Here is a 13,294-nt window from a genome sequence, read left to right on the forward strand (position 1 = left end):
TATATTTCGATAATGTATGGCCCTAAGACATAATTACAGACCAGTCTCTTCGAATTTTTTCACTGTGTTACCAATTGTAGGCTCAGATGGACGATTGTGTCGACCAAACTCCGCCTGTAATGTACTACAGATTCATTATTTTTATAGTAGGTTTTCACAATTGTCACACATTCGGCAGTAGATAAACGATCCATATTATTAAATAGCTAACCTTCAACGTCATATGTCATATGTTTATATTTATGACGCTTCGGATGACAGTTTTGTATGATAGGTATATGACATTGAAGAGGGCTGTGAAATTCGAAGTACCTTTGCCACACCCCCACCTTTCCAAGAGTTATGGTTGAAGCTCAAGCAGACAGTCAGTATCGTAAATAATAATTTTATGGTTCAATTTAATATTTTCCTCATAAGTAATTCCGAAATATCATAATTTTTCGTTAATTCATTTTTCATGTCTTCATATATTATGTGGTGTTTACGAGCTCTATAATTAAAATCTTCTTGTTCGCATATCATTTACATTTCTTTCTTGAAGGATTCCAAAGGTTTATATTGAGAATCAAGAACCAAAATACCCCGAACGTTATACAGGGTGATTTATTAGCTCGCCGAGAAACTTTTTCATATGAATGATAATGTAATTTTAACAAAAAAGCATTTTGGAAACATAAGTCCGATTTTCAATATTCAAGGAAATAAATGGCTTAAAAAGTTTCATTCTATTGATATAATTTGTTGATAACAAAAAAGTATGCTTAGAAACAAGCGTTAAAACACTTATCAGTCCTTTGTACTTCTACTCAAAAAGAATATCGAAAAAAAATTAATTCTTGGTAAAATCAGATAAGACTGTGTTGAAATTTAGTTTGTATACAGGATGTTCCTGAATAGGGGCTCAATCGGAAAATGAGAGATTGTTCAGAGAACGAGTCAGGATATCTATTATCTGCTTTCTGATATAAATTTTTTTCGAAAAAGGAGATCGGGGGTCTTTGAAGAATTTTTCTCCGAATCTTATAATTCTTGAGATGTTTTCATTGAGATTCGGATTTGGGACAACCAGTGCCATGTTTTACATTTTACAATGACAAAATAACAATAAGTGAACGCCAACGTGTCTCTAACCGTTAAGTCTGTATGAAATTCTCGTTGCATACAAATTTTTGACAACTTTTATAATAACGGTCACCCCTCTTAATATATAATCCTGTGTATCTCAAAAACTGGTCATACCAAAGCAAAGACTGTTTGTCATTATAATAGTGCACTCGAACTAAGAGTAATGACAAAAAAAAGGAAAATTCCACGGACAACTTTTTTACCTACAGGGAGAATTATGACAAAGTAATTTCATTTTGTTTATTTGAATCACCCCATATCTAACATTAATATTTTTGAAAAACCAATCTAGAATTATTACCTTATGTGTAAGCAGTATTAGTTGCGCAAAAGTGTTTCATTCACGATGTTTTTCTACGAGAAATGTTACTTTGAAGAAATGCCATTTTCCAACTTCGACGCCCTGTATCTCGAAAACTAGTCATAGGATTGTGTTGGACCCATAGACTTTTCTGTAGAGGAAGTCATATTGTACAACATACAAAGATTCAGAAAAATTAACCGTTGACAATTTTTCCATTAGGCTGCTGTCTGGTGCTTCAATTTGAATATTTTTTGGGATAGTGCTATGAGAAAAAACTTAAAGAACAAGAAACACCCTCAAACTCGTTTTGCGGGCCCATGTTTATGGGGCTTTTTTCCTTGAAATGATCCAAGTGATCTGTCATTTTCGTTCTAACCTCCGATTTAGGAATGTATGTAAAATAATCATTATGACGAAATGATAGAGCTTAAAGTTCGGCGACGAGCGCTCAAAAAACACTCTTATTTCCACCTATATGAGGATTTCAGAAAATCCATCATTGAAATCATCCTGTGCGTGCAAGATGTCCAACAGAAACAGTTTCTTGGACACCACGATTAGACCATTAAATTTACCGTTCTCCGTAGCGGAGTCCTCGTAAACTGTTAACGAACAAACTCGCTTAAGAAGCCGATCGTACAGATCCAGAATATACCACAGAAGTTTTACTTTATTTTTCAAAAAAAAAAAATCCAAAGTTATTACGTCATGCAAACATCATTCCATAGTATGCAAATAATTGGCTTTTGCTAGAATGTTTCCATTATTTCCTTCGTCCTTATTTTTGTCGTCTGTTACATACAATCAATCCCAATATTCATAAGGTCCCAAAAAAATTTAGATTGCCTACTCAACATTCAATTATCCTTAGTCAACGAGGAAAACACCGACGTGTATACAGGAGCGCCCAAAAGCCACGCCTTGGCCAACAATAATATTTGTCTACTTCATCAGTAGGTATACTTACGTCCTTCGTCATAGTGTTCTTTGCCTAAATTGGCTTTCTCTCCCACATTTTTTGTTCGGGGTATCGACAGTAAATATTATTGAGTATTGAGGTTCTGACAGTTCTGTAGATATCCATTTTTACCTTTCTAAAATGGTTTTACTTTACCACTCTCGAAGCTGTTATGAGGGAATCTTAAATTGAATACGTTCAAAATGTCACGTAATTCGTTGAAAATTACTAGATTTGTGGATTCATCACCACGATGACACATTTTTCAACAAACACAAATCGAACCACCGTATTCTCCTGATTTGCTACCGCCTGATTTTATTCTTTTCAAAACTGATGCATTGAATAAATCAACCAAAGTTTCGATTGAAGTCTTAAAACGTACCATTTCTGATATATTTCGATGTTTTATAAATTGAAGGCTGAGGAAGAAGAAGGGTCTTTGGAAAAACCTAATGACTAATGATGGTAAGTAAAGACTTTTTTTAGAATTGAGAACTCTACCGGGTAATCAGAATGAGACAATTCATTGATGAATCATTCAAACGTTATTATCGGGCTTGTTCTAAATGTCATACGCTTTGTTTGGTAGCAAATATTAGGTGTACGACTTTGCTTCTGCCGTTTTGCAATAGATGGCTGTAACGGTAAGTGGTAGTCAGCACATAACGCCATCGAAATATTAGTCGATTTGTGTCTGCATCATAAAGTTATTTTCGATTAACCATGTCAGCTTACGAGCCAAATTATCGTCATTTGTGAAAGGTTGCAATTTTCTGCTTTAATATGAAGAAATCTGCGGCTGAAGTTCATCGAATGATCTCAAATACCTATGGTGAGGCCGCTATTAGTGAAAGAACGTACAGAAAGTGGTTTCAACGCTTCAAGAACATGGAACTGTTTGGAAGACAGAAGGTTTTCAAAGATGCAGAATTGGAGGCATTACTTGATAAAGACTCTTGTCAAACACAACAAGAATTAGCAGGATCGTTAAGAGTGACACAACAAGCCATTTCAAAACGCCTGAAAGTCATGGGAATTATTCAGAAACTGAAATTGGGTGCTAGTTAAAGCCGAGAGATGTTGAACGGCGTTTGTTTGCTTGTGAACAGCTGTTTGCAAGGTAAAGACGGAAGGGATGTCTGCATCGCATTGTGACTGAAGACTAAAAATGGGTTCATTGCGATAATACCAAGCGCAGAAAATGATGAGAATATCTCGGCCATGCTTCTACGTCGACGGTCAAACCGAATATTCACGGTTCCAAGGTATTTGGTCAGTATTTGGTCGAATCTGCTCGACGTAGAGTATTAGGAGTTGTTAAAACCGACTGAAACAATCATAGGCGATCGTTATCGAACGCAATTAATGCGTTCGAGTCGAGCATTGAAGGACAAAGGACCGCAATGAAACGAGAGACATGAGTAAGTGATTTTACAGCATGATGATGCTCGATCCCATATTGCGAAAGTGCTCAAGACATACTTGAAAACGTTGAAATGGGAAGTCCAACCCCACTCGCCGTATTCTCCAGACGTTGCTCCCTTGGACTATCACTTGTTTCGATCAATGGTCCACGGGAACCGAGTATGGTTTCCGAAATATCTCGAAAAAACTGAAAATCGAGATTTTCTTTTTTCCGTATAACTCATCTGTTTCTGGAGATAACTTCACGAAATTCGTTTAGTAGTCATTATACAATATGGAAATTCTAATGGTGCAGTCAGATTTTTTCTATTTTCCATTGTTTCAGAGACGCGATAGTCAAGTGATGATTTCACATAACAACTCTTCAAATTTGCGTACCTAGACTCGATATTTTTGTAGAGACTGATACATTGTTGAATTCGTAATTTTTTTTTTCATCACCTCATAAGGAAAACCAATATGGCATCCATAAGAGAAAAAATTGACTATCGCATCTCTGAAACAATGGAAAACAGAAAAAATCTGACGACACCATTAATATCTCTATATTGGATTATGACTATAAACCAAATTTCGTGAAGGTATCTCCAAACACAACTGAGTTATACAGAAAAATAAAAAAAATCTTGATTTTCAGTTTTTTCGAGATATCTCGAGAACCATTGGAGATATATCGGATCTATTCACACCAACACACTCATCCCTAAATAACGCAACTTTTTCGTAATTTGAGCCACCCTGTATCTCTAACGGTTTTCGATATCTCTGCAGTGCACCTCTAAATAGTTCTAACCCTGTATATTCGAAGTAAATCCGAAAAACATTCATATTTCGTATTTCATTAACCAATTCTCGGTACTCTTTCCATCTACTAGCAATCCGTCTCGTACCGAGTTAGCGCTAAACGTACTTTCACTGAGCAGGTTTCACCGCCTCCGCCGCCCCCTCTGCGTCCAGCGTTCGGACGCGCTGCGTGATCAAGTACACCACACACACACTCGGTGTACGCGACGCTTTCATGCCGTTTCGCAAAACGGCCAAGAGAAAATAGCACAGATATCACTCAAGGTTTCGCTTTGTTTTCGTCTGGGCGTAGAGCTAGAGAGAGAGGAGGAGGTACGGTAGACACCAACCAATATTCTAGACGGCTTGTCGAACGTCCACAAAACGTATACACGGCAGAGGGAAACGTCACACAAATGATAATAACCGTTAGTAATTGCGGTAAAGTGCTCTGGATAGTTTTATGAGCGATTGGTATGGTCTTAGGTCGGAAAATCGAGCTGATCGACTTGCAAAGAGATCGTATTTCGATCTTCCGATGACAAGGTTTATAGATTTAGACAGGTTGTCTCGTCACTTTCAACCAATCAGAGTCAACCATTCGTGACGTCACTCGGTTTACACATTCAAATAAATAACAATTGATTGCAATGAAATCGTGGGTTTTCACGGATTTTCGTATTAGTTTGATCGCTTTTTATCATTTGTAGCCTATCCTAAATAGTCTTTAATATCTCCAATCATAAAATAGCTACGATAAAATGTCTATCAATGATGGCCAATGGCGATACAGATACTCTATAGACTTTGACAGACACCAGATGACGCGTTACCCCAATCTTCAACCCAAGTTACGAGACAACCTGTGTAATCTACAGACCTTGTTCCGATGATTCATCAAACTATTGTTGTATTATGTTTCAATTGGACGAATCAAATTTTCCAATAAGGACCGTCAGCACAATTTTTAAATTCAAATTTATGTACATTTAAAAACACAGATTTAGTAATAGAAAATTTAAAGCAATTGTTGGATCTGGAAGAGAAATGATATAAAGAAGAGAGCGAGCATAGTGAAAACCTCAGAGTATTAAACATAGAGGGAGCATATGTCATTTTCACTGAGCAAATTTTGTCCCCAACATGAACTATCATATTTGACATAAAACGCGCAGAAATGGAAACATATCAGTGATACGATATTTCACTCAATTCGCGAGTTTCTCCACAAAGAACGCACTTCTTATGTACCATAGTGAATCAACATTTCATATCAACTCAAAATATATTGAGATGATTACCTTAATACATCAAAAATTCAGAAAACAAACTTCAAGCGAGCAAAACGAAGTGAAACAACGGATGACACAAGGAGAGCAATATTTGCCAAACCTTGGATTTCAGCAGGTAGAGACAGAAAATAATAAATATTCTGCTACTATAAATTCGAAAATAAGGGAAAATATCGGATTCCAAATACATAGTCAAATTTGCATATTTAATTGAGAATCACTCGAATAAATATATTTCATTTATTATAATATACATTCATAACGATATAGTAAAATTGTGGATTTGAAAATATATCACAATCCGACAACGTAATCTAACCATGTTTGCGACATGTAAAATTGCGTATACTCCCTCTATCCATTTTTATTACTCTATGGTGAAAACAAATACTATAACAGTACCATGATAAGTCAATGGGTTGAAAGAGAGAAAAAAGATTGGCGACCACACAACAACATCTTCACACTTGGATCACGTTGATGTGGAAATGTTTTCATGCGCATTTTATGTGGTCGTCATGTTTTTCTATTTCAACCCATTGACTCATCATGATACTGTTATAGTATTAGTTTTCACTATACTCGGTTTCTACTTTACCTAATTCCTCTTCCAGGTTCAACAATCTCAAAGCATTACACAGGGGAACAGCTGTTTTGGTGTCGAGGTTTTTGAGCTAATCCTATATCAATTTGATGTCCTGAATTCAAATAGCGTATTCATTTTTACCTAGGAGCTTACCTAGTGTAGTAAACAAAAGTAGATACGAAATGTTATTTTAGTCATACAAAATACTTTCACCTTGTTCCTCACTCATGTCTCCTGAATTTTCTAGAAAACGGTCTAAGTGGTTGTGTAAATAGTGTATTTTAATACTCCTATTGCACCCTAAGGATTTGAAAATATTAAGCATCTTGTTAACAATTTGAACATAGTTTTGTGCTTTATGTTTGCCTAGAAAATTTTCTACAACTGCAACAATTGATGTCCAAGCTTGATTCATTGAATTTATGAAGGCAGGATCCTTAATTAATTTTTCAAACAACCAACTAAGCGTCACTTATTCTTCAATATCTTGATCCAGACTCAACTCTAAATTGACACCAACCTTTTGAGCTGGATATTAGAACGAGAAAAGGGAACAGGTATGGCACTGACGGTGCCATCTGTGGGTGACCATTTCATGGGGTGCTGATGTCAGCACTCTTCGTACGGCAGCTTTGGCCTTGGCTTTTTCTGCTGCTGAATACTGTTGTTCTGTTTGGTTCAATAGTGCTCATTTTCATAAAATTGATGCACAACTTAAGGTTTCTATGAGAATTATCAGTTGAACTATTAGATCTACGCCTTCAAATTGGTTACCAGTGCTACCACATATACTTCCCCCTTATATTCGTAGACAGGTCTCGCTCAAAAAACTCTGGGAAAAATGTCATTTCTACCCGAACTTATTTCCGATTTTATCTTACCTACCAGATACTAGAACTCCCAGATTGAAGTCACGCAAACCTTTAAGGATTCATTATTTTCTTCAATCTTATGAAATTATACAAGGAAATTAGGCGTTCGGAATGGAGTTCTTGTAATGTCTTCAACAAAAGTATAATCGTTGATCATTCAGAGAAAGTTCTAGGATTCAATCTGCCCAGGAAAATTTGGTGTATTTCAATTCGACTTAGGACTGGTTACGGTCGTTGTAATTGCATGCTCTTCAAATGACATTCTATTGATAGCCTACTATGTGAGTGTGGTGTAGAATTGACCAATTGGTGAATACTTGTCCAATTTATAAATTTTATGATGGTTTCCAAGCTATCCATTCAGTTTCAGATTCTTTTTTAGAATAGGTCGCTAACTTCAAATCAATACTATTGAAACTTACATTTATTACTCCTTTCTAGTGTTTTTTTTTGTTTTCAGATTTGATTATAAAGTCGTCAACCGTTGGTGAAGAGAAAGAACAGAGAAGATTTTGTTAGGATGGAGAGGAAGCTCTTCAATATAAATATGTCAGCTTATTCTGTAAACAAATACACAAACAATCACTACACCTATACGGCGACACAGAGATTTTGCTGAGGTTTTTATCTGTACTCTTATATCATACGTTGAAATGTATTAGGCCCCGTTTACATTTCATCTACCAATACTGAGATTACATCTACACATGCTTTGTTGTTTGAATTTGATAATTTTTTTAATTGCTCTATCTCAAAAGAAAATATATATAAAATGTTAAATATTTAGTTCAGAATTTGGATACAAAAAATCGGTGTTCGAATTCCAAGGGGGTTAAAACGAAATTCAAAAATATGCTTTGTGTAGAACCGGAATCAGATTATAAATTTAATCTAAATGAGGCGAAGTCATGACAACCTGTATAATTCCCCTCGTATTATTGCATGATTCCATTAGAGATGTCCCCTGACTGAGCTTCGAGGAAAGAATGATGCGCCAAAACTCCACGAGATTTAGGTCAACGGAAAAACCCACGAGTCGTCCAATAGAGCTGATTCACCAAACCCTTTGAAGGAACCTGTATGTAGTTATCGACACCAATTCGCCAAGAGATCCTCGATATTTTAGCTAGAATAAATGATAACGACGATCGTGCAGATATACGATCAGGTATTGTCTGAAACATTTCCATTATCTTATACTCCGAAATTAATTATGTAATGAAGTCAGCTCCAAGAGAAATACAAGCTGATAAGATATGGAATGAATAGTGATGCATTTAGAAAACTAATGAACTAATCGAAATTGTATTGGTGCAACTACGTCATAGTGATATTCACTGATTATTTCTGGAGATCTCTTGAGAGCCACGCCAATTATTTGCAGTTACATGGAATGATGAATGATATAATCCACATAAGTAATTCACTTAGCATTCATAGTTTAGTGTTGATTAAAGAAGATTTAATCCGTTATCACTAGAATCAGAGAAAATTCAAGAAGATTAAAAAAAAAGTCCTCATTTTTCCAAAAGTAAAACTAAAATGTAACACCAATTCCTGAAAATATTAAAAAATTTGGGAAAATCACCGGATTAGAGACTGGAGCTTTTGAGTTATCGTCATTAACGTGTCTATTGCGCCTTTGGTGACCACAAAACTGTAACTATACATAATATATGACTTAGTATGCTGTCATTTTTCTCTGTTAGTTTTTCTGATGATGTGATTCCACACATAAATGCAAAATTTAATATCATTCAGAACCGTAGTTTCGAAATTATCAGGAAAACAAAATATCCATTCTTACGGAACACCAGGTTGAAGTTAAATTGTTTTTCAATTATTCTCATAAATTATTAATGAGTTGGAACAATAAGCGTTTCAATTCTGGAAGATATTCTACTCAGAGGATTTTCAAGTTTTTTTTTAAGTTTCTACAATGCCTCATTGGCGTAGTTTTCGGGGGTATGGTGTCTTCAGTCGACCCTATCCTCTACATTAGTTATTGTAGAACTTCCTTTATCTGCATACTTCTGTCAAACTAACAATAGCAGCCAACTGTCATATTTTGACATTTGATAAAAAAAACTACGCCATTACTTAAAATGGACCGATACAAGATTCAACAACGCATTGAAATTGGTAAATGGCGCACAAATACGGTGAAAATTTTGCAGTTACAGTTTGCAGAATTAAAACACTTTTGGGTTCTCGTGAAGCTCCTTCGCGGCCGGCAATAGTGAAACTAGCAGACAAATTTGAGCTGTTAGAACAAATTGATGTGAAGTATGGAAACGGTGTACGTCGCCCAAAAACAACTGAGAATATTACTGTTGGAGCCGTAATAGTCCGTAATTGACAGATTTTGATATGGACGACGTTTATTTTCAACAATGTGGCGTTACGTGCCACACAAACAACGAAACAATTGCAATTTTTCAGGAAAATATTCCAGATCGTGTTATTTCTTGAAGAGGCGATCACAATTGGCCACCGAGATCTTTTGATTTAAAGCCTATAGACTTCTTCTTTTGGAGCCAAGTGCAAGATAAGGCTCAACAATAGATCCAAGAGCTTAAAGATAGAATTCCTCAAGTTATAGTGGACATAAAGCAGCAAATATGTGAATTGGTCATAGAAAATTTCATGAAAAGGATATGGTTCTACAATCGTAGCCTTGCATTTTGCTGTTATCGTAAGTCGCGTACCATCCTCTTTACAACGAAATAAACATCCACTGATTAGTCTTAAAATAAGCTTGCTTTTTTTAATATCAAAATGAAACTTCTAATTGGAAGACCCTATACTAGAGTTCAGTGAAAGTTTTGTGAACAATTTAAATTGAATTGATTGACTTTTGGGTTCTACACATTTCAGAATGAATATTGTGAAAATTCAATATAGAACTGAAAATTTTTCTCAAGATCGACATTAAACGTTCAATCTTGCAAATAACATACAAAAAAATATTATCTTCGATTATCGCTCCACCTATACGGAAAATCCCTCCATCTCCCGGAAAGTTTGAACTGATATCAGAGCCCACGATCAATATTCCTGCTCCGCGTTTATCCCAAAAAATCTCCCAAATTACACCAATACGCATAACATAATTTAGATTATCCCATTAGCGTAGTTGGTTTCTAAAATAACGGTAAACGTATATTTACCAACTCAATTTTGTTGACGTTCCCTCTCGCTCTAACATCTAGACGAATTAGCATGCGCAGCGTTATCGAGAACGCAACGTTACTTTCTTCACCTTCTTTTTCAACCGATATAGTTCGCGAGAAAGAAGAGTGGATTTTTCATATCTGGACCGTCGGACGGACATATTTGTTGACCTAGGTAGTAAATAGTAATCCACGTCTACGAAATATATACAATTAAACTGTTTACGTTGTTTTAATTAGGAGAAATAAGACTAACTGCGGTCATCATTATCGGACAGCTGGTATGAGGCAATTAGAATCAGGAACCGAAAACGAGCAAAGCTTAAAACGGTGCAGCGAGTGTAATTATTCGGAGGACCTTCCCGAAATAGATAGCTTTCTTCACCTCTAATCCGTGCAGTCGTGAACCCACAAAAGTGCCAAGTATATATTTCTTTTGTCGCCTTAGTGAGTAGGTTCTCATGTTGATCATTATGTCGTGGGGTAAATATTCAGAGAGGCGTTGAAGAATGGATTAATAAAAAATTAGGAAAACACTGACGTCAGTCGTGACGTCAATAGCGTTTGAGCGCTCGTCAATAATGCTTCAATTGCACCATTGGAGAACCCAGAACTGAATATATGAAAATGACAGGTTCCTCGGATCGATCCAAGAAAAAAAAGCACCCTCCCTTCACAAGATATTCAATATGAATTTGGCATAGATATTCCAATTTAAAGTTTGCGTCATGGGAAATGCTAATTGTGGTTGCTACTCAATCTGTAGCGAACATCAATAAAGATTCGATAAACTGGTATAACCATCACAAAAAATTAGGACCACAAGAAACAAAATGTATCTCGGAAACAAAGCTCATGATTATAGGACTTTTTCCTAAATAAAAATATTAAATATTATTCAAGGAATCTCTCATTTTCCCTTGTAGGTAACTGCAATTTGGGAACAGCCTGTAGATATATCCAAGGGTGTAATTGGCGCATGAAGGACCGAGCTTTCAACAGCTCTTGACTTCACGCCAGTGCTTTCCTCTTTTTTACTCGTTCATTCTTCGTCGAAGTTCCTTAATATACAGGGTGATTCACCGCGATGGTCTATTAGGAATTTATGGAAAACTGATGACAATTTTGTGTTGAAAATTTGCATGTTGAGGTTTAAGACAATCATCATCCTCCCTGAAATATTTTCAGATCTCTACAACTTTCTGTTAAACCGAAATAGTTATTTATAATACAAGTGCAGAAGGCATTGATATTCTTCCACGAGTTTTTGAATGAACGAGTGGTAGAATGAGCCTTCTGTACGAGTATTATACATTATTTTCTCTAATCCATTGCATTTTTATTGAAATTAATGAAATATTTTCATAAATATCATTTAGTGATTTTTACATTGAAAAATGTTGGTTGGCAGAACTGATTTCTTTAAGGCAAATTTCAAATGAATTGACAGATAAATCCGTGGCGGAAAGTTCGGAGTACCAACATATAAAAATAAAATATAACCATGAAAACTGTGCGTTTCTGATATATTCTCGCACGATTTTGTTCTACAAGATGTGGAAGAATGAACGGAATAACCATAGAATTAGAGAAACAAACTACTACTTCCTTATTTCAAATAGCACACCCAGTATATTATTGCATTATTAGAAAGCTTTTTTGATGACAATTTCAGCAATATGCCATACCTTGGGTAAAATCTCAACGATTTGCATATTGTCATTAATTTACTATTATCGTCAATTTCATTCGATAAAAATAAAACTCCTACAATTTCAATTGAACCTAAATCGTTGTGTTGTAATTAGGTACACCTCTGTACCCTCTTGGATGTGCCCCTTGACCCTAACACTGGCCTTGTATTCAGGCAAAACATACCAAAAATATCTCATTTCACCTCGACTGTGCCATTAGTTGATCACGTTTTGGTCATATAAACAAACATTCGTAGGATAATTTTCAGCTTGCATTGATTTTCTAAAAGAAAATTGTGAAATAACCTCCTATTCAATGAATGAAGTTCATTTCGAAAGAAATAACAGCACAATTATTATTCTGTGTTTTTATATCGAATAATATCCCAGACATCTATTAGACGACTCAGAAGCTCAGAGCTTTGAATTCGAAAACCGGTTTTGTGTACAGTTTGTTACCGAGTCCCCTACCCTGATTTGGACACGACACTGTTGATGTTTAACCCAGTCGGAATATTAGGTACCTGAATATAGATCGAGAATTTACTCCTCATCTACCAACAATTCAGATTATAATGATTTTTTACCCTCGGGGGTCAAAACGAGAGGGTCTCTCTTGGTTTGAGAATTATGAGCTCTCTGATTTCCAAAATTTAAATATCTTACATACATTATTTTACGTCAAACAAGTTTGTTAGATTGTTACTTATTTTATCCAAGTTTGTGGCGAATCCGTTCATTCTGACACACCTTGTAGAACAAAAGTGCAAGAATATTCACATAGATTTCATGGTTATATTTCATTATTTTATGTTGGTACTGGGAGGGTTACTCTCCTATTAAATATTTATCTATTATCTGTCAAATTCGTAATACAGAAAACTGTTAAGCCAACCGATATCATGGAAATATTCCATTAATTCAATAAAAATTCAATGAATTAGAGGAAATAATATGATGCTCGTACAGAAAGCTCATTCTAACACTCTTTAATTCAAAAACTCGCCACTTCGTGGCCCTCTTTTGAATTTTGGACTCGTGGAAGAATATCAAGCCTTCTGCACTTGTATTACAAATAA

At 35.5% G+C, this 13,294-nt stretch overlaps 1 protein-coding gene across 4 annotated transcripts in view; it reads right to left on the reverse strand.

Moving 5' to 3' along the window:
* The window catches only part of LOC123679886 (casein kinase I), a 62,561-nt gene that overhangs the window by 29,786 nt on the left and 19,481 nt on the right, over nt 1-13,294 (reverse strand). The gene's annotated exons all lie outside the window — the stretch shown is intronic.

The sequence above is a fragment of the Harmonia axyridis genome, chromosome 5 (genome assembly GCF_914767665.1).
Source record: "Harmonia axyridis chromosome 5, icHarAxyr1.1, whole genome shotgun sequence".
NCBI classification, from domain to species: domain Eukaryota; kingdom Metazoa; phylum Arthropoda; class Insecta; order Coleoptera; family Coccinellidae; genus Harmonia; species Harmonia axyridis.